The 25,393-nt window shown below is 60.1% G+C and overlaps 1 protein-coding gene and 1 long non-coding RNA gene across 2 annotated transcripts in view; one reads left to right on the forward strand and one right to left on the reverse strand.

The window, feature by feature from the left end:
• The first annotated feature begins 491 nt into the window (after positions 1 to 491).
• The window catches only part of LOC106032092 (potassium inwardly rectifying channel subfamily J member 12), a 35,558-nt gene continuing 10,656 nt past the window's right edge, over positions 492 to 25,393 (forward strand). Inside the window, exon 1 of the mRNA XM_013174901.3 lies at positions 492 to 1,637. The gene's annotated coding sequence lies outside the window, so the exon portion shown is untranslated. The remainder of the gene's footprint in view (positions 1,638 to 25,393) is intronic.
• Positions 1,612 to 5,440, reverse strand: LOC125183178 (uncharacterized). The gene is made up of 3 exons (XR_007164724.2): positions 5,060 to 5,440; positions 3,222 to 3,407; positions 1,612 to 1,761 (listed from the first exon to the last, which is right to left on the reverse strand). It is a non-coding gene; the product is annotated as an uncharacterized lncRNA (long non-coding RNA).

Below are 25,393 nucleotides of genomic sequence, written 5' to 3' on the forward strand. Positions count from 1 at the left end.
GGGGAGGCAAGCCCTTAACGTGCTGGGGGGCTGCGTGGGTGTTACGTGACCCGCGGGTGTGCCACCGGTTTTTAGGCTGTGGGACGGCTCAGCTGAGCGGTGCTGAGCATCGCTGCTGAGGCTGGAGGTCTGCCGGCTGTCGTTTTTAACGAAGCCTGCAAAGCTCCCCCCAGGAGCAGGAGGCAGCCCCGGGATCTCGCGGGTGCCGGAGAGCGGAGGCAAACACAGCAAATGTTACAGCCGGGGGCTGGTTTGTGTCTCTTGCTGGCTGGGGGCCAGCCTGGGTTGGGAGCCCACCGTGGGGGAAGAGGCTGCCGGAGCAGGACTTTGCTTCGACCCTCTCCAAAAAGGCCTCACTTTTATAAGGACAGGGTGACCTGGAGACACCCGAAGCCTCCCAAAGAGCTTAAAATAATGCTCACCACCAAGAAATAAACTTGGACTCCAACCAACCTTAAAAAAAAAAAATAAAAAAAAAATCCCTGCCCGCAATAAAAAGAAGTGGCTTTGCTTCCCCGCCCTCCCCCTGCCCCCTGCTTCTCTTCCCGCAGACCCTGCCCCTAAAAGAGCCGAAACGGGAGCGAAGCCTGCGGGGTGGCCGTGCCCAGCATCGATTTTTCGTGGAAGGAGCCCAGAAAGGGCGGTGATGGAGCACGGGGCCGCGAGCCCCCGGCCGCAGCAGCCGGCGTTGGGGAGCTGAGCTGGAGCCGGGGGGAGCATCGCCGCCGGCCGGGGCTCTGCTCAGCCAGGAAAATCAAAGGGAGGAGGAAAATCGAGGTGGAGGAGAGGAAGCGAGGAAGAAGAAGGGCCGAAGGGCTCGGGCGAAGCAGCCATTAGGAAAGTGCTGATGCAGAGGTTCACTTGTGTCTACGGGCAGAGTTGGAGGAGTTGCTGTTCACGGACAAAGGCGGTAGGAGGGAGTGGAGCTTTGTAGAAGCTGGAGCCTGTCTCGCTGGGTGTCTGCGTTTCATTCCCTGTCAAACGGCTGGGGAAAAGCAGGGAAGCGCCGAGCTGCAGCGCTCGCTCAGGATCAGATAGCAAGGAAACCAATAGCAGAGGGAAAAAAAAAAAAAAGAAAAAAGAAACAACAAACCACCGAGCAAGCAAGCAACCCACCCTCCACGCTGAGACCGAAGCAGGCAGGTCCCTGCCAACTACACAGCACGCATCCAGCAGCGAAGAAGTCTTCCCTCCCCGGGCAGGAGCGGAGTTGAGCCCGAAGGATATTTGATGACACTTTTGCAGCGATGGGGCCCCCAGCATCTTCCAGAGCCCATTTGAGGGTGAAGCCTCTGAAAGCGCAGAGGGAGTTTGAAGCTAAATTCACCTGAGTCTGGATCTCTTGGCCGCTGGGATTTATCTATTTTTTTTTTTTCTCCAGGGAAACCAAACAAAAAAAAAAACGTGTTTTGTTGTTTGTTTTTTTTTTTTAAGCTCCCTCTTTTTTTTTTTTTTTTTCTTTTGGAAGAAGATCTTAATTTTTTTTTTTTTTTTCGTGTGGTTGCAATGGAAGGGTTGGGTCTGTGCCTACGAAGCAGCAGCCGAATGCTGGTCCTGGGAGGAACCGGAGCGGATGCGGGGTCCCTCGCCAGCTAACTCCGCAGGACCCGGGGCCGGGGGGCTCGATGCAGTGAGAGGTAAGTGCCTGCTCCCAGGGCGGCAGCGCCACGGCTCCCCCGCTCCTGTAGCTCTGCCTGATCCCAAGTCGGAGGCAAAAACAGCAGTCTCATAGTGAGTCGATCACTTCCACCTATTGCAGCCCTAACGTAGGAATAATACGGGGAAGTTTCACGGCAGCAGCTTCGCCGGTGAAGTTCCTACCCTCGCCCCCCTCCCCGTGTGTGGCCGTGCCCTAAATGCCAGGGTGGGTTCGACTTTGCCAAAAAAAAACCAAACCAATGCCTCGGGCCCCCTCCCTGCCCGGCGGGCGAGGATTCCTGCTGCCTTTCGGGGAGTGCCGGTGCCGTGCTCGCCTTGTCAGCCAAAACTTTTGCACGACGTTTTTTTTTTCGGAGATGCCCGTGCGGGGTTGTGCCCCCGAGCACGCACATGCCCGTGCGCGATGCCCGCTCCCGTGAGCCTGGAGAGGGGCGAGCCGGGAGCTGGGGGTGCTTAAAAGCAAACTGCAAAGCGCAGGGAAAAAGCGAAGCGAGCCGCCGCCGGCAGCAGCAGCAGCAGCAGCAGCATAATTGCATCACTGTAATAGTATCGGCGCTGAGCGCGAGCCAGGCGAGTAAAATCGTCCAGAAAATGAGCTGTGCTAAAGTGCCTCCAGTTAGCAGCACCTGCACGCCTTCTCTGGGTGCATGAGGCTGTTTGTATTTTTAGCAGGCTCTCTTAATTATAGAGCAAAGCGTGTTAGAGAGAAAATGGTGTGTGCTTAGCGGGATTCATCCCCGGACGGTTTTGCAGTGAATGTGAGCACAACATCACCAAACCGGGGTGGTTCTCCCCCGTACCCTTGTGGTTCTGAGCCACCTGTTTTGCGGTGGTGTCGGCGGACGAGGTCTGGATTTTTGTGTTCCTGTTCTTAGAAAGCGTGCCCGTGACTTCGTTTGCTAGCGCTGTTTACCTCTGGTGTCGGGAAAGCTCCGGCAGAAATGGCCCGGGCCAGGAATTTTGGGGATGGCTTTTTCCCAGGGGGTTGAGCTGTCCATGGGCGTAGGGCCTGTGGCAAGCACTAAGCAGCGTTTTGCTCTCAGAAAGTGACCGTGTCGCCGTCCCACGGCCCCCCTGCACCCCAAATCGGAGCAGCCCCAATCGGCAGCATCTGGGGGATCTCGCTGGGGTGGCCCGATGGGGACAGGGAACTTGTGTGCCTCTGGCAGGCACCGAAGGACGGGGATGTTTTACAGCTTGCTGCAAAAAAAAAAAACAGCAACAACTCGTTTTGCTCCTGTAGAGCTCCTTCCCCTCATCCCTCTCTCTGTGCTTGGAAAACTTTCCGTGTCCTTTTGTTCTGAACAGCAGGTGAAATTCCCTTTGTGTGAGCACAAAGCCACGGAGCCAGAAAACAATGAAAACAAGGTTAAAAAAATAAAAATAAAAATCCCTGTCGGCTCCTTCCAGGCCTGGAATAACGCCGAGCATTCCCATACACGCCGAAGGAGCTCAGTAAAACACGGGCTGTGCTCGGGCGGGCACCTTAAAGGCCGCTTTACCTCTCGCCTCTGATCCATGACACGCTTTAAAACCCCTCGTTGTCTCTGCTGGGTCTTTACCTGAAGGAGCTGCTTCACCTGTGAATTCAAGGTGGATTTTTTCGGAGCCCTGAGGTGACCCCAGCGGGGTGGCGGCGGTCCCCAGGCGGTGGCACGGCGCGGGCGCGCTCGGCGATGCTCGGGGCACGGCCGCAGCTCGACGTGAGCTCCCTCCTGGGGGGCAGCAGGGGGGGGGACCCGGCCCCTCTGCAGAGAAACTTCTCAGGAGCTCCCCAGGCAATGGCACCGTGAGCTGAAAACGCTTAAAACCGGCGTTTTCTCCCCGGTGGGAGTCGGGATTTGGGGTCTAAACGTGCTTGAGCAGCGGGGGAGCCTCAGCCAAGCTCTGCCGGGTAGGAAATAGGATGGGGAAGGTGCTCCATGAGGGTGCTGCCTCTGGAAGGGCCAGGAGGGCTGTCACCGAGGGGGGAGACGGGTCTGGCCCCCTCCCCACTGTGCTGGGGTGCGGGGCATGCAGCCACCTTATGTAAGCACCATCCTGCTCCAGCACCGCAGGTGCTGTGCGGCCTCGGGCACCTCCCGTAGCCCCGCTGCTGGTGCTGCCAAGCCTCCTTTTTTTGGGGGGGGGGGTCCCGATGGGTGTGGGTGCTGCTGCGTCACTGTGAGGGTAGCAAAATATCCCCAGCATTGGTCGGGGGGGGGCCAAGGGGACCGGCAGCAATGGGCAGAGTGCTCTGCCATGATTTCTGCAGAGTTGGTGCGTGCAGCTTTGCCTGGCAGGGGCACAGGGGCTGCAGCCCATTTCTAGTCCCTTCTGCGCCTCTCGGCTCGCGCCCAGCCCGTTTTGGGTTCAACACTCAATGGCCATGGCCAGGGTGAGGGCTGGCGCTGATGGGGAAGGGAGAAAACGGCCCGGTTTGTGCCTATTCCCCGTGCTGCCGACCCGCTGTGGGAGCTGGGGTTTGTCCCCCGAGCATGGGGACACCAGCAGGCAAAGGACCCGTGTCCATGTCCTGGATCACCAGCCCGTCCATCCATCCGCCCCGCGGGCACGCAGCACGCGAACGCGTCCTGCTGCCTGCTGAGACCACGGGGAGCTGGCCTCGGCCCCGCTGCAGCATCTCAGCTGGGGTGGGAGGGAGAAGGGTGGGATTTGGGGGCTGTAGGGCGCTCGGGCGTCCCGGTGCTGCCCCCACAGCTCCGGCTGGTCGTGTGCCTGTCACCTCGCGGGGACGTGCCCCTCTGTCACCGTTGCTCTCGTGCTCCCGGCCCCATCCCCGGTTCCCAGCTCCCTCCCTCGCTCCCAGCTTGCAGCGAGGCAGGACTGCCGGTGGGCGACGGTTTTTTTTCGCAGAGCTCTTTCAGATTCCCCCGTTGGACTTTTGAAGCATCTGGTATCACTATCTCGGCGTCATTATGAATTAATTAACATTAATTCCCTGTTCTGGTATCTCCTATTGCCAGGAGCCTTAGCCTGGGATTTATTTTTTTTTTTTTCCCTCCCCCCAAATGGGAACGGCCAGGTCCAGGCTATGCCTGGTGGAAAGCCGGGGGAGGCAACAGGGCTAGGGGACCATGGGGTCCCTTGTCCCTGTCCCCATCCTTCAGGGCAGGTGGCATTGGGGCAGGGGAAGGATTTCCTCGTCGGCTCTGGAAAGGCCTGATCCTGCCTCCCTAGCTTGTGCTGGGGGCACCAGGGATGCTGCTCCCTGGGATGCTAATGCCAAGGGTCCTGTCCCCAGGGGTGCTGTCCCCAGGGAGGTTATATGGGGGGTGCTGTCCCCAGGGGTGCTGTCCTCAGGTATTCTGTCCCTATGGATGCTGATCCAGGGATGCTAATGCTGAGGAGGCTGACCCCGGGAGGCTGACCCTCTGCATTTTCAGGGACGGGAACGTACCCATAGAGGGAGGAAGCAGGCTGGGAGTGAGGCCGGGATCCTGTGTCCCCCCAGCTGGTGTTCATCCTGCTCCCGGAGGGTGACAGCACCCAGGAGCCCCATCCTGGCCACCGGGCTCTGTTCCCATGCTTTCACCTGTGAGGTCATGGCCAAGGAACACAGGGGGGGGATCAGTGGGGTGTGGGCGCAGCGCCCACCACCTCCCACCCCACACCACCACCACCCTTGTGCCCCCACACATCCCCCTACCGCTGCCCCCTGCCACCACCTTCCACAGGGCCACAGCGACCCCAGGGCCACCCCGAGCCCCCCGCACCCCTCGCAGCACAGGGATGAGGGGCTGGGGATCCCCACGGTGCTCCGCGAGCCTCAGGGACTGAGGTAGGGTGGGGGGGGACACCCCCGGGTGGGCCGGGGGACAGCCCCGGTGTCCTACATCCCCAGAGCCAGCTCGGGCTTACGTAACGGCCCTGCTGCAGTCTGCTCTGCTCAGCCGCCACTGCCACCGGCAGAGCTGCGGCACCGAGCCCGTGTCCCCGTGTCCCCGTGTCCCCATGTCCCCGTGTCCCCATGTCTCCATGTCCCCGGGGGTTTGCATTTTGGGGACAAGGAGGGGATGCTCCGGGGGCAGGTGAGCCCTGGAGGGTGGGCGGCAGCTGGCGGGGGGGGGGGGTGGTTGGCAGGGCTGCTTTGGGTAGTTTCCTTCTGCCACCCTGGGAACTGAAATCCCTCTGGGGTGGCAGCACCCTGGGGATGGAGGGGATGGGGAGGGGGGCAGAGGAGAGGGTCCTGCCCCGGTCCTAGGTGCAGGGTGTCCCGGTGGGGAGGGTGCATAGGGAGACCCCACCGACATCTGCGCTCACTTCTCTGCCCTTCTCAGAGAGAAATCCCCTGCTGTGCAGACGGGGAAACTGAGGCAGGGCGCGAGCGCAGCCGGGCAGAGCGATGGGGCTCCCATGGCGAGGAGGAGCAGGAAGCGGGGTCCTCCTCTGGGTGGGGACAGGGGACATCGCCAGCCCCTTGTGCTGGCACCGTGCTGGGCAGCGCCTGTGCAGCGAGGTGCAGCTCTGGACCTTGCCACACGTGCTGTGACCCAGTGGCGTGGGGACAGGAGGCCGGGCAGGGATCACGGGCTGGCCGCGGCACCCTTCCTGCCCCCAGCTGGAGTCCCCGGGGCCACACGGGGCTCAGGGCACCCAGAGGAAAGGCCTCGGTGCCAGGTCGGGCTGAGCTGTGGTCTGGCCGGGGGCCAGCGCGTCATTGGGACCGATGGCAGAGAAATGCACACCTGGGAGCTGCCCTGGGGACAGGAGCCGCAGGTGGCCCCGGTGCTCGTGGTGCCACTCACCCAGTGTCCCCCTCCAGCTCTCTTCCAGCACAACCTGCGGGAGGCAGGAGCAGGATTTGGGCACGGAGGCGTGCAGGGCCTCCCCAGCTCTGTCCTGATGGTGCGGGGGTCACCCAGCACTGCGGGGTCCCTGTCCCACCCCCATGGTTGGGCAGGATGCCACCTCCCACGGCTGACACCCTTGGGGACACCCGGCAGGGCAGTGCAGGGCGTCCCTCTGGGCTGGAAAACCCGAATGTGGCACCAATGCAAAAAATGTGGTGTCACCCAGCAGCATGCCCCAAGCACCCCGGTGGCCCCCCGAGGCCACTGGGGATGCCCCATGGTGACCGAGCCTGCGTGGTGACCGTCCCCTGTCCCCTCCCATGCTGAGGCTCAGCCCGTGCCAGCATTTTTTGGGTGGGAGGTGCCCAGGCACCCTCCGGAGCCACCCACCCGCCCCGCTGTCCCCTCCCGGCTGCATGGCACAGGGACCCCACGCCCCGAAGCAGGGGGAACAAGGGCTCCTGTGATCAAATCCCTCCCGCCTGGGCCGGGAAAATCATGGCTTTGTCCTCGCTGCAAAAGGCTCAAAGGCCTTTGGTTCCCTTTTAGGACACGTCTGGAAGTGAGCCACTGAAAGAAACGCCAGGAAAAATAAGCCTTGGGTAGCAGCTACTCTTTTCGTGCCAGTTTTGGCCTTCCCAAATGGAGGTCTCTCATCCTGGGGGGGCCCCAAAGGGCCCCCCTGGTGCTCAGCGTGCCAGGCTGAGAACGCCCTCCAACTCATCACACCCGGGGGCCAGCTAATCTCCATCTGACAGCGAGTCATCCTTCCCACCGTGCTGCAGGCTGTAATGACAACGTGCTTAAAGGGGCTGATGAATTAAGTGCATCTTATAAATGCATCAAATTCCCGTATAATTACAGCGCGATGGATTATGTGTGGTGCTGAAGGGGAAGCAATTCAGCGAGGCGAAGGAATTACAGTCAGCGAGGAGAGGCCCCGAAGCCGAGTTGCGCGCAGCTCTGCTCTCGTGGTGCTGTACGGCCAGGCCTGGCGCGGAGCTGCCGTGGAGCGGTGCTGAGCGAGTGCCGGCACCGAGGGCTTGTCCCAGCTGCTGCTAAAGGGTTAAGGGAGGCAGGCTGGCCCCAGCGGGCTCCGGAGGGGGCTGGAGGGGATCATGCTGGGCTGGGCTCCGTCCCCTCTTCTCCTCTTCTTCCCAGGAGGAGAAGACCCTGCTGCCCGCGGGCTGGCACGGGTCAGCAATGGTCTGGGGGCTTTGTCTGCTTCTTGTCGTGACACCCTGCTGCTCTGTGCACACACACGGGTGCTCCTGTGTGATATGGCAGTCAGCAGCTAGTGCTTGAGCAGCTGAAAGACGAGAGACTCTGATTTTCCTTTCCTTTCCTTTCCTTTCCTTTCCTTTCCTTTCCTTTCCTTTCCTTTCCTTTCCTTTCCTTTCCTTTCCTTTCCTTTCCTTTCCTTTCCTTTCCTTTCCTTTCCTTTCCTTTCCTTTCCTTTCCTTTCCTTTCCTTTCCTTTCCTTTCCTTTCCTTTCCTTTCCTTTCCTTTCCTTTCCTTTCCTTTCCTTTCCTTTCCTTTCCTTTCCTTTCCTTTCCTTTCCTTTCCTTTCCTTTCCTTTCCTTTCCTTTCCTTTCCTTTCCTTTCCTTTCCTTTCCTTTCCTTTCCTTTCCTTTCCTTTCCCTCCCCAGGGTGCCCTTTGCAGGGCAGTACCCCCACCCCAGGGGACAGAAAGCACAGGGAGCCACCACCGTGTCACCGACACCCCAAAATACAGAGGCGCAGACCCATAAGAAGCTGAAACGACTTTAGAGGTGACAACCCCTTCCCGGGACATGGGGGCACAGAAGGGGATTAAGTGGGACCAGGCACCGCTGGTACCCCACAGAGGTTCATCCACAAGCCCCAAAAATCTATTACCCCCCCAAAACCTCCTGTCCCCAGAGGGTCCCATCCTCTGGATGGCTCATGCATGGGGAGGCACGAGCCCCGTGCCCCCTGCCCCCTTCTCCCCCTCGCTGCGGCTGGAGCAAAGGCTTTTGTGCAACGAGCTGTCGTCTTTCTCCTCATTAATTGCGTGGAGCGGTGCCACCCCTGGACAAGCAGGCAGTGTTGTCCCGGGCTCTAATAAGGGCAGGGAGAAAGCCAGGCGCTGGATGCGGCGCGGCGGCACGCATGCGGGAAGGAGAGGGGACGTGTCGGGGCGGGGGGGGTGCTCCACGCACCCACGTTGAGGCACCCGTGCGTGGACACCCTTCACAACCCCCCCCCAAAACCCTGCGAGCATCGCTGACCATCCCACCACCACCCTCCTCCTCCTCCTCCTCGCCGGCAGGGCCATGGGACTCCTGCCTTCGCTCTCGCAATTGCGCCTCTTCGCTAATTAGCACAATCTGGCAAGGCGCACCGCTCTCCCAGTCATTAATTATTATTAATTATTTGTTATGCAAATAAAGTTGAAGAGCGCGGCGCTGGAGGCAGCACAAATGAAAACAGCCCCGGCTCTGGTTTATGTAACCGCAGCCGGGTGGGCACTGTGCGCCCCCCCCCCCCCCCCCCCCCCCCCCCCCGGGATTTGGGGACACGTCGGTGGCATCGGCGGCAATGGGCGCTGCTGGGCCGGTGCTGGAGGGGATGGCAGGGGTGCCTCGTGCAGGCTGCAACGGGGAAATCGGTGATTTTTGGGGGCCTGGGGGCGAGGGGAGATGGGGCACCCAAAGGTGGAGGGGGAAATGTGTCGGCTGAGGTGGGTGCTGCAGGCGGAGGGGGACAAGGTGACGTCTGGTGTGGGCTTTGTGGCACCCAAAGGGTCCTGTCCCAGCCCTGTGGTCTGTCCTTGAGGACATCGTTTGGGGAAAAAAATGGATGTTTTTAGCAAATTCTGTCCTGTCCCAGCTGGGGGGATGGTCCTGCTGGCTCGCCACCTGAGCCCCAGGGTGTCATTTTGGGGCTGCCACTGCCACATCCCAGTGTCACGGAGCGATACCGCGGGTGGCCTCGGGGCACCGTGCCGCAGGGACACGGGCTGGCGGTGACGGGGCCCCCACCCAACGCCTGCCTGAGCAATTGCAAAGGGAACCAAGAAAAATTGGAAATTAAAGAGAGGAAAGAATTAATAAGGATCCTGGCTCAACCACAATGGCTTTGTTTCAGGAGAGCTGATACCACACGCTCTCTAATGCCAGTCCTCAGAGGCCTTCGGAAAGAAGTGGGGTTTGGGCGATGCTCAGGAGCGTTTTTGGTGGATGTGAGTGCGTTTCAGAGCTCTGCTTGGTTTCTGCCCTAGCCGGTGCCACCCCCTGCACCCGGCTGCAGGTCCCGGCCAGGCTCTGCCACGCCGCAGCGCATCAGCCACTGCGGTAATGCAGTGCCCCAGAGGAGCGGAGATTTTGGGGGGATAAATGCATTTCTGCACAGCCATTCCCCTCCTGCTGGGCGCTGCTTTGGCAATAGGGCCCTGCCTGAAATGCTGGGGGCTGCTCTGTCTCTATTTAGTTAGGAGATGACCATATAGCAGCTGTAAAGTACCCCGATGCGCTGAGCCCGACCTATGTGCTTATAAAACTGATAGCAAGCTGTCTTGTGCCATACACGCAGTGTCCGTGCGGGTTGCCTTTATGTCCCTCCCCAGCCCCCGGTGTTGTTTGCTTTTTCACACTTACTAGATCCCCAGGAATCACCCCATAAGCCTTGTTGATAGAAATTCTGTATTTCCTCCATCCTGGGCTGCCTGTCCTGGATATTTCCTTAGGGGGGGGGATTCAAAGCAGGGCGGGGAGAGGCTTTGCCCAAGCTCTGCTCTGCACCGTGACCAACATCCCAGCAGTGCTGGGGGCTTGCAGAGGTTCCCTGCCTGCCGTGGCAGCTGTCCGCGCACTCGTGCGTGCTCCAGCACAGCTCCGCACGGCCGCATCCTGCGCCCGGCCCGGCGGCCGCGCGGGGCTGGAGCCAGCTGCTTGTTTCTAATAAAACACATCTCCTGCCGTGAGCCATGCTCATCCTCGCCTGCTCCAGATGATGATGGCGAGGCCGCTGCCGCGGGACACCTCGCCGGGCAGACCTCGTGCCGGAGGCAGAAAGCGGCTGAAGGTGAAAGGACCAAGCTGCGGCTCTGCGCACGCTGAGCATCACCAGAGCAATGGGACTGCAAAGGGTGCCCAGGGCCCCGTGGCCGTGCCTCACCAGGGCTGCTGAAACACCTCGTGCTCCGGTGAAACGAGGATGCTCTTTGCCTCGAGCCAAAAGCTCGTGCCTGTGAGCGGGGCCGGGGGCTAGGACGCGGCAGCGGAGCACAGCAGGAAGGAAGCGCTCGGCGAGGACACAGCCAGCACTGCATGCACGTACTTACATATGTGCTATTTTCAGCTTGACGGGGAGCAGGCCAAGTTCTCCAACAGATTGAGTTTGGATCTGAAATCCTCCTCTCCTCCTCCCCCCCTGCCCAGCACCCACTGCTTGCAGGCACGGGGAGTCCGAGTGCGTGCCGGGCACCCCGCTACGGGCCATTTGCTCGTTGTTCCTGCCAGGAGCTCTCCTAGTGCTGCTGCTGCCCAAGCCCCACGTTGCAGCAAGAGTGATGGATCTGACTCTGTTGGGAGCAGCAGCTCCTGCTTGCCCCCTTCCCACTTCGGGCTGGTCCAGGCAGCAGCGCCATCCCAACAGGGACATGCGTCTCCGCTTGTCTTTGCCTTTACACATTCATGCACGCTGCCACCTGCTCGCTCCTTGCCTTTTCCCAAGCAGAAAACATCCCTCCTTCCTCTTCTCCCCAAATCCCCCCTTCTGCCACCCCCTCTCTCCCCTGGTACTGCGACCCCTCCAGAAGTGCAGCTGTTTTCGCAGCCGTGTCCTTGCCCTGCTTGAAATGCAGGAAGAAATCCATGTGCAACTTACTGTCTCGGCACCCTGTAATCATTTTGTCAGCCGAAAAGCACTTTTGTCAAACCCCCACAGGCAAACCGGGAGGGGACGGGTTGGGGAGAGGCACCTGACACCAGCCTGTGCTTTTCTTCCCCATTTTTAATCCTGGGTTTTGCTTTACTGGTGGGACAAGAACTGGGTTTCCCTCTCCTTTCCCTTCCTGGGTGCTTCGGCAACTGTCCGGGTGGAGGCAAAAGAATAAGGCAAACGTGGCAGAACAGCAGTGAGGCTGGAGAAAATGCATCGCCATTGGCTGGGTTCGCTTGACAAAGTGCAATTACACAACGGGAGGAGAAAGCCGTCGGGCTCAGCGGAGACTTCGGGGAGTTTCCAGCAGGGACTAATGGTGCCCCAGGCTCAGCCACCTGGAATGGCCCCAAAGTGTCCCTGTCCCCTGTTGGATGCTGTGGGGCATGAAACGTCCCCTCTCCATCCCACCCGTGAGCTGTTCTGGGGGCTCTTTTCAGCAGGAGGTCCATGGGATCCTTCTGCTCCATCCCAAAAACACACAAACCAGACGGCAGCAGGGGTCCGGGGATGGTGTGCTTTAAGGGCTTCTCCGGGGGCTGCATCCTGCCCCCGGCCCCAAGTGCCCGGAGAACATACCTGCCATCAGCAGCCAGGCTCTCTGCGCTTATTTTATTTTATTTTATTTTGGCTGGTGCTTGCCTGAGCATCTGCAGGGGCTGCCCTTGCCAGCCTGCATCATGTGAGCCCCATGGGGAGCTTGCAGAGAGCCGCTCCTTTCTCCCCAACCTTTCCGCTAACGAGGAAGCGAGCGCCTGGCCTGGCTGCGGCGCTGGGAGCTCAGATCCGCCCGCACCGCGGTTGCATCCTGCTCACGTCCTTCCCTCTGCCCTTAGTAGTGCTGAGGGGGGCAAGGAGGCAGGGCAGGGCGCTGTGTCCTGCGGGGAGCAAGGTGCTGCCTGGAAATCTCATGCCCGGGTGGGGAGCTTCGGCTGGAAGATCGATCAGCCGTAACGCAAAGCAGTCGTTGACTAACGAACCAGCAATCGATAGCTCAGGGCGGCCAGCACACAGCGCCTGCCCCAGCGTTTGCATCTCACCGCCTTGTTTCCTCCGGCTTTAGCATCTTTTCGGGTTACAGCCCCCCCACACTCCGAGGCAGGATTTGTTACGGGCTCGAGCACCGCTGCTCACATAAAGCAGGGCTCGGACGCAGAAAGACACCCAGAAGCCCACTTGCAAATCCTGCTCGCCTAATTAGGGTACCGGGAAAGACTCATCCATCCTTGCGTGTCCAGCTTGTCCTCATCTGCCCATGTGAAATTTGGGCCATCAACCACTCGCAGGCAGCATCGCAGCACGGCGCTCCCGTCCGGAGACAGGTCTTTAAATCATCCGCAAGCACCAGGGAAATTGCAGACAGCTTGAGAGCAGAAAATGAAAAGGCGAAACATCGTTCCTGGAGTTTTCACCCTGAATTATTTGCTCAGCTTTGATAATAAGTTACACACAAGCAAAGCTGAGGCGGCTCTCGCTGGCTTGCTGGAGGAAAACCTGCCAAGGGGATGCTGCGGAGCGGTACCCAGCTCTGCTGAGAGCCTTTGGGGATGGGGACCGGTGTGCTCCGGGGAGGATGGGCTGGGGTGAGAGGAGGAAATAAATCCTCTTCAACGTGTTTTGGTTGCTCAGCTGCGGCAACCTGAAACGGGGAGGATGCAGGAGCTGGGGTTGAAGCTTTTCATTCATTTTTCTGGAGGTGGAGGGGAAAAAGCGGCTGCGGGGCCGGTCCCACTCGCTCTGCTCTCTGCTGGCCCCGGTGCTTGGGGCAGCAGCAGGGAAAGCTCTGGGCTGCCTCTCCTGTGCTATTCCAGGCTGGTTTGACTAAATCGAGCTTGTTTAGGATGAATCACTCTAGCACTGCCGGTTGTGACCTGCTGGCCACTCTGCTTGCTGAGAGTCTGCAATTCCCCGTTTATTGGGAAAAATGAGAAGTTGCTTTTTCTGCCTTTTTCTCCAGGACTGCAGATTGCAAATAATGATAGCCTTAAACACGGGCTATTTCACAGCCTGCTGGCACTTTGGGATGGGATCGCGGTGTGTTTGGGGCCGGTGACACCATGAGCCAGGCCAGCCCTGCGTTGGCACGGTCCATCGGGCACGTTAATTTAACTCTTCCCTTTCTCTTTGCCTTTTTAACGAAGCAGAGTGGCTGAGGTTTTGCCGTGCACCACACGTTACGTGCTGCCCACCCTGCCCAGGGCTCTGGGTCTGTGCCGCTCGCAGAAAGGCGATGGCTGGGCTGGATTCTGCTTACTTGCACTGTGAAGGATCCCATTTTTTTTCATGTCCTGGTGTCTGTTTGCTGTTTTTCCTCCCGGTTCCTTGCCATGGGGTTATTTATGGCTGTTGCTCCCCGTCCTCCTCTCCCTCCAGCCTCCCCAGGAGCCTCCTCCCTGTGCTTTGGGGAGGCAGGTAGCTCGCTCCCAGCGAAGGAGGCTGCCAGCACTTTGCCCGAGGGCGTTCGAACCTTCCCGGCACAGGTAGAAAACTTCCTGAAGGAACAGCTTGCCGTGGATATATTGCTGAGCTGGACAAATTGGTTGGTTTTGGGGGAGCAACAGTGAGAGCACCGTGACGATCTGCCCCGCTTGCTTCCAGATGCTTGAGCAACTCAAAAATGATTCACGAGGAGAACCTAAACTGCTGATTCTTTATTCTCTGGACTGGACTGGGACCTGATTTTGGAGTTTCTGGCAGTAACCAAGTATCGTTTTCCACCAGCTCCTTCCCCAGATGACTGATGAGAGCCCCCGAGGGTCTGGGCGCATGGTGCACGAAGCCAAGGAGGTGTCCGGGAGCCTGGAGCACGGCTTTGCATCTGCTTGGCTGCTGGCAGGACTGAGCAACCTTTTCCCCCAAAACTGGAAGCGTGTTTTTAAAGAAAGAAAGTAAAAACAACAACAAAAGTCAGTAGCTGCGATGCCATCTGTGTCTGCAGCATCGCACAGCGGGGGGAGCAGCCCGAGCAGGCTGCCGTGCTCACAGCCCTCCGAGCACCTAGGCGGAGAGCTAAAATGGGTGCCGCGAGCCTTCCTCCCCGCTTCCTCATCCTCGGGGAGGAATGTCCTGCTTCTCCTGGGAACGGTGTGTCTTCTGGGCATCTCTTTCTTTGGAAGCTTTGATTTCTTTTCCAACTGTGGCTGTCCAGCCCTAGCAGCATGTCTCGGATATTTTTCTCCCCGCGGTCCCCCTCCCGCTGGTCCCGGTGGGGAGAGGCTGGTCGGAAATCTGTCCCGCAGCCCTGGCTGGAGGGGACGGAGGGCTGGGGGCAGCAGGTTGCCAGTTCGTTTGTTTTCCTTGGTGGGGTTTCAAAAAGCGATGGGCTGATGGGTTTTGAGTCTCAGGGGGGCAATTTCCCCGGCAGCATCCAAGTTGTGTCACCTCTCCGCTTGGCTCTGTGACGACAGTGTTGATTTGAATTCTTCCAACTTAAGACTGATTTAAATGATGGTGAAGTTGGGGGGTGGCGTGTGGGAGTAGAGCACTGAGCGCTATTCTTTTTCGGTTGTCATATGCCTCCATAAAGACTTCTGCCTTGGGGATTTGCATAGATCCGTGGTCCAGATTGCGCTGCAAAACCCACCGGTGGTCGGCAAAGCTATGGCAACGGCTCTGCGGTGGCTCCTGAATCGTGCCGAGCCGCGAAGTTGGAGGGTGTTTGCAAGTCTCGTGCCGTGGCTGTTTCTCTTTTGTTGGAGGTTCGGGGGGCAGCCGGGAGCCCGCTCCCCAGTTTTGGCCCACAGCATCCCCTGCAACCCCTCGCTCTGCATCCCTGTCCCCCAGGGAGAAAGCCTGGCGCTTGAGGCCGCACGGCTGTGACAGAGAGGCGGTGAGGTCAGGGAGAAGCCAATTCTCCCTGCTTTTGTGAAAAATCGGTGTTTGGGTGATGACCTCATGGAGAGGAGGCTGCAGAGCGAGCCGCTCTGCTAGCAGCGAAACCGCAGGAGGCAGCGGGGGGAGATCTTGCAAATGTCCCAGCCACGAGCAAAGCTTAATTCGGTGGTTGTAATTGCTGAGGACACGCACATCTGTAGGAAAGCAGGCTCCCTTCCTTGCAGTGCTCCCAGAAGGGCTTGTTTGTTTAATTTTATCTCGCAGAGAAAATTATAAAAGGAAAAAAAAAAAAAAAAAAAACAACCAACCAACCACCCTGTGGTTTTGCTCAGCTGCAGCACGAAACGCCCCAGCGGATCCTGGAGAGCGGCGGGGACCGAGGCCCTCGCCTGACGCAGGTATTTCTGTCGGGGAACGGGGTGCCCGGTGTGCCAGCAGCACGGGGTGCACCCGGTGCGGGATGTCCCCGCTCCCGCTGGGACCCGCTGCCCGCCCGCAGGGTGCTGGGTGCCGAGGAGCTGCCCGTGGCCGTCCTCAGACCTGCAGAAATCCCGACGTCGCACTCGTCCCCCCGCTCTGAAGGCACCGTGGGGCATCCCCTGTCCCCCTGCGCTGCTCCAAACCCACTGCCCGGAGCACCGCAGCTGTGAAGGAGGGACATCTGCACCCTGTGGGGGTCCGGAGCAGGACGGGGGTCTCACCAGCCTGATGGGTGCCAGCCGTGTGCTTTCTGATGGAGAGTGAGTGGGCAAGGTGGCATTTTGGGGCAGAACGTGGAGATATTTCTGATGCTTGGTGCTTTGCAAGCTCTCATCTAAACCCTGCCACGGTCCTGGCTGGGCAGTGCTGGCGTGGCTGGGTAACATGGGAACGCCTGTGCTCTGGTTTCAACTCATTTTCTTTGCTGTCATTAGCTTGAATTTCCAAGGGAGCTTGCGCTCGGCATCAGATGATGACATCCTTTAATTTAGCAAATGCAAAAATGGGACCTTTTCCAACCGGCGTGATTAGGAGAGTCCTGCTCCTCTCCCACCCACGGTGCACGGTGCTGGCTGCGCAGCGCCCCGCTCCCCTTGCCGGTGCTGGGGCTGAGACCTGCCCCACTCATCACACCCATGTGCCACCCATCCTCACCGCCCCTGCCCGCTCTCCTGGCTGATAAACAGCATGGGGGGGGGCTGGATATGGGATGGGAGCTCACCGGGGGGGTGAGAGGGCCGGGTCCCCCACCACCACCTCCCGGCACCCTCCGCAATCCCATCCCCAGCCCTAACGCCCCTTTGCCCTGCCAAGGGCCTTCTCCGCCGGCGGGTTTGCGTAGAACGGTGCGTGTCCCCCCTAAGCTGCTTAATGAGGGTTAAGAGGCTAACGGGCTTATTACCAGCAATTATTTCCATAGCCCTGCAGGTGTCCCTGAGAACAGCAGGGCCCCACGGCCACAGCATCCTGCTGCCATCGCCGCCAGCCGGCCCGGGGTGCTGCGAGCTTGTCGGAGCTCAGCCGGCCGCCGGAGATGAAGCGGTGGAAATAGGACCTTTTAATACATTTTTTTTTTTTTTTAAACAAAAGTCCAGGCCGTAGCTTTGCTAGGAGGGTGGAAGCGGGGTGCAGCCCCCCGTGGAAACCTCCCCCGCCCCGGTCCCTCTTGCTGTGCCTTCGGAGCAGCTCTGCAGCATCCCTGCGCTCGGGCGGTCGCCTGGAGACAGCGCGGCGGGTTGCCACAGCGACGGAGCCTTCGCTCAGCATCCCTCCGACTCCGCCGGCTTGGCCCAAGTTGGGGCGAGAGAAAAAAAAACCCGGGGAGGGGACCCCGCCAGCAGCGGGGCTGGGGAAACTGAGGCACGGCCGGTGGAGGCGGCGAGGTGACCGAGGAGGTTTTGGAAGCTGCCAAGGGCTGAAACGGGGGAAGAAACGGTGGAAATGGGGATGGTGGAGGGCTGGGGGTACCCACAGGTGTTGGGGGGGGGGGGGTAGAACTTTTTTGGGGCACATGCTGGTGCAGCATTTCTGCCTGAGGCCTCCAAGCAGCAGCATTCGAGTCACCGTGGCAATGTCAGCCGTGCTCGGGCTGCCACCAGCCCCGATACCCGACGTGTTCTGGGATGGGACGGACGGGGTGTGCGCACCCCAGCAGCCGTGCACACGCAGGATTTGGCCAACCTGATCCCAGCTGAAAATCTGGGTTCCCCCACTCCAAGCCAACCACAATGCCATGAGCACTGGGGGACCAGTGGGGTCACAGTGGCGGCACGACCCTGGGGACCTGCTGCAGCGAGGGAGAGGAGGATGAAGGCTGTTGGGGCGATACCAGTCCCAGTACCCATGCCAGAGGTCTCCCCACCCCACCAAGCCTCTAATTATAAATGACAGAAGTGGAGGGCGAGTTGGGGTTACGTAACTTTGGCGTTCGGAAAATTCTTTCTGCTCCCTTATCGGCTTTATAAATACCTCCAGCTCGGCCCGGCCAGGCTGGGGGGAGGTGGTGGCAGGGGCTGAGGCCAGCCCCAGGCCGTGCCTCAGTTTCCCCTTCCCTATGGACAAGAGCATCCCTGCTCCACCCCGCTGCTCTGCTAGCGGAGGGCTCCTTGTTGTCGGTGCGAGCACTGGGGGGAGCGTTTTTTCTCACCCCCAGCAGCAAAGCAGGCTGATTCTTCTTCCATCCCTGGGGAAAGGCTTGAAGATGCTTTCTGGGCCATGCCCATCATCAAACCGCAGGCTCAGAGAACCAAGGTGCTGCCTGCGGCCACCGCCTGCCTTGCCCCTGTCTGGTGCCACGTCCCCCGGATCTGAATTTGTTGCACCCTCCAGGCTGCTCCTTCACATCCCCCAACCCCTTGGGCTGGGTTCACGCTGCGCATCAACCGGTAATGGCTCAGCACCCCCATGTCCTGCCCCCCCCCAACCCCCTGGCACGGCCCAACCAGGGCAGGCTGAGCCCCGAATATCACTGGCACCCGCCGCGGGAGGTTGGGGCCCCCTGCTCACGTGCGCCTGCATTTACGCTGCTCACAAAGTTACCTCCCCGGGGGGTGTTGGAGGGCGGCTGGGGCCGCGTCGATACGAGCCCATGCACGCAGCACAGGGCAGCGTTGTGTAACTGCACGTGGCTGCTCGCCGGGGGCACCTCTCCACATCCCACCGGGCTGCCCCCCGCCCCAGCGCCAGGCTCCTGCCCTCCGTGCCCACCCGACGCCACTGCGGCCACCCCGCCGTGCTGGGGTGCTGTGCGGCATCCAGGTCTGCATCTCCAAAAGGGGTTGGGAAGCGTGACCAGGAACCTCAGGGTGAGGTAGCCAGCGGCGTGCTGTTGTCTTTGCCCCACAAATCTTCCCCTTCTGGTTTTTGGTTGCTGGGGGAATGACGCCTTGCCTCTCACAGAGCCGTGCGTGCACGCACAGCGGTGTGTGGGCGCACAACTCTGAGCTTTGCACTTGCCCTGTTTGTTGTGGGGTCACCCAGGAGCACGCGTGGAAGTTGTTTTTATGGGGCTGGTCAAAAAGAAAGCATTCCTGGCTTCTACTTCAGTGCTTTTCTGATCCTGCAGAGTGCACCTGTGCGAGCCACCCGAATACTGACCTGGGCTGTGCAAACGGGCAGAGGAGCAAAGCAGCTGGGTGTGCGCCGAGCCTCGCTGGCTTAAAAATGACATTTTAAATGCCCCAGTCTCTCTGCTCGCCCTGTCTGCAGCTGCAGGCCCCTTAACCAAGCGATGCACGGGAGCGCCCGAGGCTGGGGCACAGAAATAATGAGAATGGAGTTATTTTAGGGACTTCTACCTCTGCCTTTGTAGCGATCCCCGTTTGAGCAGGGCTTCCCAAACGAGGCGGGTGCCTGAGCTTGCGTGGTCCCAGCCTGGCAGATGCCAAAATTGGGCAGGGATTTGATGTCTTGCTGCCGGGCCCCTGGGGCTGGTACCCACGGGCAGGGAAGGAGGGGGATTAATGGAGCTGTTGATCCCTGATGGCGCGGGGGGCCGGGGAGCAGCAAGCCCCCCCGGCGTTACACAACTCCTGCACTAAATCTTCCCTGCATCAGATAAAGATGTTGTCTTGTGCCCCAAATACGCTGTCCAGTTGGATATTGGGGTTTGGGGGTTGATTCTGCAGTCTGGGGGTGCTTGGCTGCCCAGTGATGGTACAGTGGGGTGGGGGGGCCAGAAACCCAGCGCTCCCCAGCCCAGCATTTTGCCGGGTATCCCCAGGAAGGAAACTCCTCCAATTGGGAATTGCACCCTTACCGGGAGCCCTGGGAGGATGTGAAGGGCAGGGAAACTCTTGGAGTGGGCAGAGCCCTGAGCTGGGGGAAGGATGGGAGCAGCAAAGCTGTGCAAAGGCCCCTTTCGTCTCGGAGATGCCAGGCAATACTGTGCATGCTTATCAGCCCCAACAGAAAAGGAAGGTGGCTTTTCTTCTTCCCCTGGGAAAGGCTTGAAGATGTCTTTTGGATCATGGCTGACATTAAATTGCAAGTTCAAAGAACCGAAGTCCTGCCTTGGGCCACCGCGTGCCTTGCCCCTGCCTGGTGTCCGATCCCCCGTGTTTGAATTTGTTGCATCCTCCAGGCAGCTCCTTCGCCTCCTGAAAACCTCTGCAATCCCTTTCAAGCTGCTCCTCTTCCATTCCCCTGAGACCAGCCATATCCTGAGCACGTTCCCACTGAAGTATCTCAGCCTTTCCACCGCCGAAGGCTCTCCCTTCGCCACGACCGCCGCTTCGCTCCCTACCATTGGCAATCGCACCGAGGGCGAGCGTCCCCCCTCGCTGCCGCTGGCTCCCCACGGCCGCAGCCGAGGTGCCAGATCCTGGACATGTAGGGAAAAGGAGTGGCTGAAATCTGAGCCTGCAGCAATTAGCCGGGAGCGAGGCGAAGTCCCCGCCGGCCGCGGCGTCGGGCTCAGCATCTGCCTCGTCCCCGGCTCGGCCGCTCGCGCTGCCTCCAACGTGGGGTAAGTAGGGCTCGGAGGGCAGCTCTGCCCGAGCGTGGCTTCTCTGTCCCCTGTCCCCATCCTCTTGGGCTCGAGGACTGTGGTTTGGGCTCTGCTGACAACGCGATGCCAAGGGGAAGTGGAAACGCAGCTGCTTCTGGGGTGGAAGTTGCAGTTTTGTCCTGGCATGGCGAAGGAGCTGGGAAATGATTTGGGAGAGTGAGGATGGACTGTGCTTCTAACCAAGAGCTGAGGAATTGCTGGAGCTTGGCTGGAGTGTGAATGGTTGGGTTTGTAAAGCTCAAAAAAAACCAGGATGCTTACAGGAGAGTGGCGGTGCCTGCTCCGTGGTGGTTCATGGTGCAGCCTTGCTCGCGTCTTCTGCCCCCTTGCTGGAGGGACCCGAATGTCCCCAGCTGTCTCTCGCGCTCATCCTGCTCTTCTCCAGCATGGAAAGGTGCAGCTTTCCCAACGGGAAGCTGGTGCTGAGCAGTTCAGCATTGCTCCCTTTGGGGTGGTAGCGGCTCCACCTGCTCCGGCTGGCAGCCCCATTGCGCCCAGCCTGGCACCGTGGCAGCTTCCCATGGCACCTTCCCGTGTCGCCTTCCCCGGTGCTCCCGGCTCAGGATAAACATTTCCTGGGTGCCGGCTCTGCCCACACAAGATTTCCCTTGAGCTGGAGGCACGGCTTCTGGGGAGGTTTGCGTTGGGTGAGAGCATGGGAAAACCCACTTTGGGCTTCCCCTTAATGGGATTTGGGAACGAGACCTCGACGGGAGCCTGGGCTGGGTGAGCTGTGTGCAGGAGGAGGCAGGATGGGTGAAGGTGGTGGGAGGTGCGGGTTCGTCCTGCTGCAATCTGGGGCCGAAGGGGCTCCAGATCAGCCCCCCCTCTGCCTCTAACCCCAAGGCACAGGCAGCATCGCTCCGTGTGACGGCTTTTAAAATAGGTCGTGCCCATGGTAGCCCGGGTTGATAGTGCCAGAGGCTCCTGCGCCACCCTGGGATGCTGCGGAGCACTGGCCGGGCTCTTCCCGCGGTGCAGGAGCCACCAGCACTGCAGCCTATCTCCTTCTGCTCGGTGATAAAATCCGCTGGAAGACATTTGCCCTTTTGGTCCTGCTTTTCCCTGTCTTCCCACGGTGCTTTTTAGCAGCCGATCCATCCCCTCCCTGGGCCGGGGCAGGGGTCACTGCCGTCCCCCTGAGCCCCTTGGCATGGGCTGGATGGGAACACGCCATCCCCTGATGGAACCCACGTCACCGTCGTGTCCCCAGGCAGTGACAGGAACGTGGCCGGATGATTTCAGCTCCGCCACCACCTGCCCCCAGTCCCAGCGCCCTTGGTTTGGGGCAGGGGCTGGCTCACACAGGGCCGCGGCAAGGAGCTGGGCACGTATCGGGGTTTGGGGACAGGGGCACGCGCTGGGCACGTGGCAGGGACTGGAGCCACGTGGCGGAGGGGAGTGGATGGGGCGGGCACGGGGACACCCCAAGGTCACCCATCCGAAAACACCCTCCGGTGTCCAGGGACGGGGCTTTTTGGGAAGCCGGAACCCGGCGTGCCTGGGGACATGCACATCCCTCCAGGCCCCCCGAGCACCCCGGCATGGCTTGGCTGGATGCTAATGCATTTCAAACCCCCAGGCTTCTTCCATCCACGAATCCCTCCAAAGGGGCTCCCATCCTCCCCCCATAACCCTACTGAACCCATAACCAGCTGCCTTCCTCCGCCGCCACCATCCCAGCCCCAGGGGCTCTGGGGACACCCCTAGAGTGCTACCACTGCAGGACATGGGGACAGGGAACAGGACACGTTGCCCCTCCTGGCTCCTCGCTGCCTGGATCAGATGACATGGCTGAGCCCATTTTGCAGGACAAATCCTACGGGATATGGGAGCGGAGTGGGACCGGGGGCTCGGCGGGCATGAGCAGGCTGGGAAACCTCCCCTCCCCCTGGCTAAATCCCTTCCCCAGCACAGGACAGTAGGTTACGGGACTCGAGCAGAGGTTGGATTTAAGGAGATTACAACTTCTCCCCCAGGATAATCTAGAAATTCAATTAAAACTCTCTGTCTCTCTCCCGGGCTGCAGCAGGGCCACGGGGCACCCTGCACCCCGCAGCCATGGCCGGGGAGCGCTGGGGAGACCCCCCCGGGCTCGAGCCAGGTAAGGGCTGACCCTCACCCCGTGGCGTGGTCGTGCCCCCCCCCACCCATGGCTCTGCCCCTCCCTGGGGGATTTGCTGTGGGGATTAACCCCAGGGTTTGGGGGCGGGGGGCTGTGGGACCCCAGAGATTTGGGTGCGGGTTCTGCAGGGTTAAGGGCTGGCTGGCTGCATCCTATGGGGTTTTGGGTGTCCCTTAGTGCTGACTGACCCTGCCAAAGCCTTCGGCCCCCCCCTTGCCCTCATCCTCACCCCCCCCCCCCCCGCCGTGTCCCTCCCCGTCCGGCTGTGCGGATGTGAGCAGACAGACAAACAGCCGGAATATCCCGGGTGATGGGATACCAGACCCAGCGGGGTGGCTGCAAGCTGAGGGGGGACCACGGGTGCTGTGGTGCTTCCTGACCCCCCGCCCTGTGCTGCAGTGGGGCAGGGGGAACATCCCTAGAAACAACAGGGGGGGCAAAGGGGTGGACGTGCACCCCCAGGGCCCCACACTATAGGTACCGGTGCTGCCAGCGCTGGGACCGAGGTGGCTGAATGGGGATGCTTGGTGCCCCCATCACATGGTGGAGGTGGGGGGACCTTCCCCAGGGTCCCCACTAACCCAGAGCACATTTAGCAGGGCTTTGAGGGTGCTTAATTGCAAACCCGTCCCCTGCAGAGGCCACCCGGCTCCTGCACTGTGCGTGTCCCCTTTTCTCCTCCCGTGCCTGCGGTGGCATCGCGCACAGACCCACAGGCTGGTCGGGGACGAGCCAGAGCCTCTCTGCTCTGAATCCACCTTGTCCCCGTGCCTCAGTTTCCCTCCCGTGTGCACCACCGAGGCTCACAGACAGCGACGTCTTGGCTGCTCACTGCCACTAGCGGGGTGCGCGGGAGCCGTGTGGCCAGGTGCCTGCCCGTGGTGCTTTTTCACCTGCGTGTCCCTGCTAAAATCAAGCAGTTTTTTCTCATTATGAATGCACTGCCGTGGGAGACCCACCCGTCCTCCCTGACAGCGGGGAGGAAGTGGGGGGCCATTTATCTTCCGGATTTTGTCAGGGCCTGGCCCTCCTCGTGTCAGCCTTTAATTGACTGGAAGTGCGCAGAGACGGGGCGGCGACGGCGGCGCGAATGCTTCAGGCAAAATAATTCTGCCGCTCCCCCCCCAGACCCTGTGGGAGAGCCCCCCAGCTCTGTCACCCTGCCCTCCCCAGTTTTGTGGGTGCCCGTTTCTGCCCGGGGCTGGGTCCCTCTCCATCGGGACGGGGTTTGGGCACAGCCCCCCTGCCGGAGCTGCGCTCCCCGCTCAGCGCTGACATTGCCGTCCCGCTGCCGGGGCATGAAGGGCATCGCTGCGGGAGATAGGGACGTTATCTCCTGCTGCAGGGCTGCCCGGCGTGACCTCCTCGCGCCGTCCCCTCTCAGATCGTCACCTCTCCTGTGCCAAGGGGACCCGCGTGCCCCGGCTCCTCTCCTCGGGGGTAAGGTGTGATGCTAAATCATGTCGGCGCGCCCAGCCGCCTGTAACTAACGCCCTCCCCTGCGCTCGACGAGCTCTTCCCGGCGCGTTTGCTGTTCCGAATATTGTCATAACATTTAAGCCCCTTTAAAAAAAATAAATAAAATTAGCAGAGCAGTCAGCAGATTGCTTGAGACGCTCGGCTTCTCAGCGGGAAGCTGCTCTGCGGCTGCTGCAGTTTAGGGGCAGGCGTCGTTGCCTCTGAAGGCAGCCACGAGCTGGCCTCGGCCGGGGCGTCGCGGTGCTCAGAGCCCCCGGGGGAGCTGGGGGCTGCCCCTTTCTTGCTGTCACTGCTGTGGCCCTGTTTGGGTTCCTCTGCGTTAATGCTGTTATGCTGTGTAATGAGCAGCACGTGCCGGGGATGGCGATGGGGCTGGTGGGCACCGGTTGCGTTAAGTTTTTGTGGTTGGTCTGGAGCTGGGATGCTCCAAGTCTGGATTTTGGTGCGGTCGCAACAACCCTCTCCCGGCCCGAGCCTCCCGTGGCGGCAGCGTGGGGCTCCAGTGCTCAAATTAAAACCAAACTCAGCTTTCAGCGAATTTAAGAAACTGTGTTTCAAAACAAAGCTGTGCTATATAAAGTGCGAGCTGCAGGCGGGCGCGTGCTCCGGCACAGCCCCACCGCGCTCCTTTATTCAGCTGCGGTCTCCCAGGGCTGCCGCTGCTGTCCCCGGCTGGAGCTGCTCCCGACAGCGGGTTTTGTGCCCCCCAGGGCTCTGATCTCCATCCACACTGAATGTGGGTCCTGGGGGGAGAAGGGGGTAGGAGCAGGGCCCCGAAACAGACGGATGTCATGGCATCGCCTGCAGCAGGGGGATCCCCATCACCTCGGTGGGGTGAAACCCTGCGGGACCTGGTGGGGTGGAGGAGAGGGAAGGAAGGGAGGAAGGGTGGGGAGAGAGAGAAAGGGAGAAAGAAAGGGAGAAAGAGAGAAAGAAAGGGAGAAAGAGAGAGAGAAAGAGAGGGAGAAAGAGAGGAAAAGGAAGGAAGGGAGGGAGGGAGGGAGGGAGGAAGGAAGGAAGATGAAAAAGGAAAGAAAAGAAAGAAAAGAAAAAAGAGAAAAGGAAAGAAAAGAGAAAACAGGAAAGTAAGAAAAAGAGAAATAAATAGAGAACTGGAAAGAAGAGAAAGAAAGAAAGAAAAAGGAAAAGTGAGGACAGGAAGGAAGGCTGAAGGGAAGGAACAGCAAGAGGAAGCGAGGAAGGGGAAAGGCAGAAGGCTGAGGGGTGGTGGCGGTGACGGGAAGCCCCAGGGTCCCCTGAGCGTCACTGGGGTGAGGGCAGTGCCGCTGCCCCTGCAGCCACCTGGGCACATCTCCCTCCCAGCACCACTAATCCAGCCTCAGCTAATCCTCACACAGGTCACTGGGAGCTCACTGCCTTTCGTCCACTTCTCAAAATGCATCTAGAATTAATTAAAAAAACAGCAACAGTGAATTCATCCCGTGGCAAAAGCATGTGGTGTGTTCCTTCGGGTGCTCCTATGGGGCTGCGGGGCGGGCCAGAGGGCGTGATGGAGGGACAGGCAGCTTATTGTGTCTCCAAATGCTCATCTTTCATTAAAAAGGAGGAGAGGAAGCCTGAACGGATGTAGGCAGCGTGGTGCGGAGGAGG

Source organism: Anser cygnoides, chromosome 15 (assembly GCF_040182565.1).
Source record: "Anser cygnoides isolate HZ-2024a breed goose chromosome 15, Taihu_goose_T2T_genome, whole genome shotgun sequence".
NCBI classification, from domain to species: Eukaryota; Metazoa; Chordata; class Aves; order Anseriformes; family Anatidae; genus Anser; species Anser cygnoides.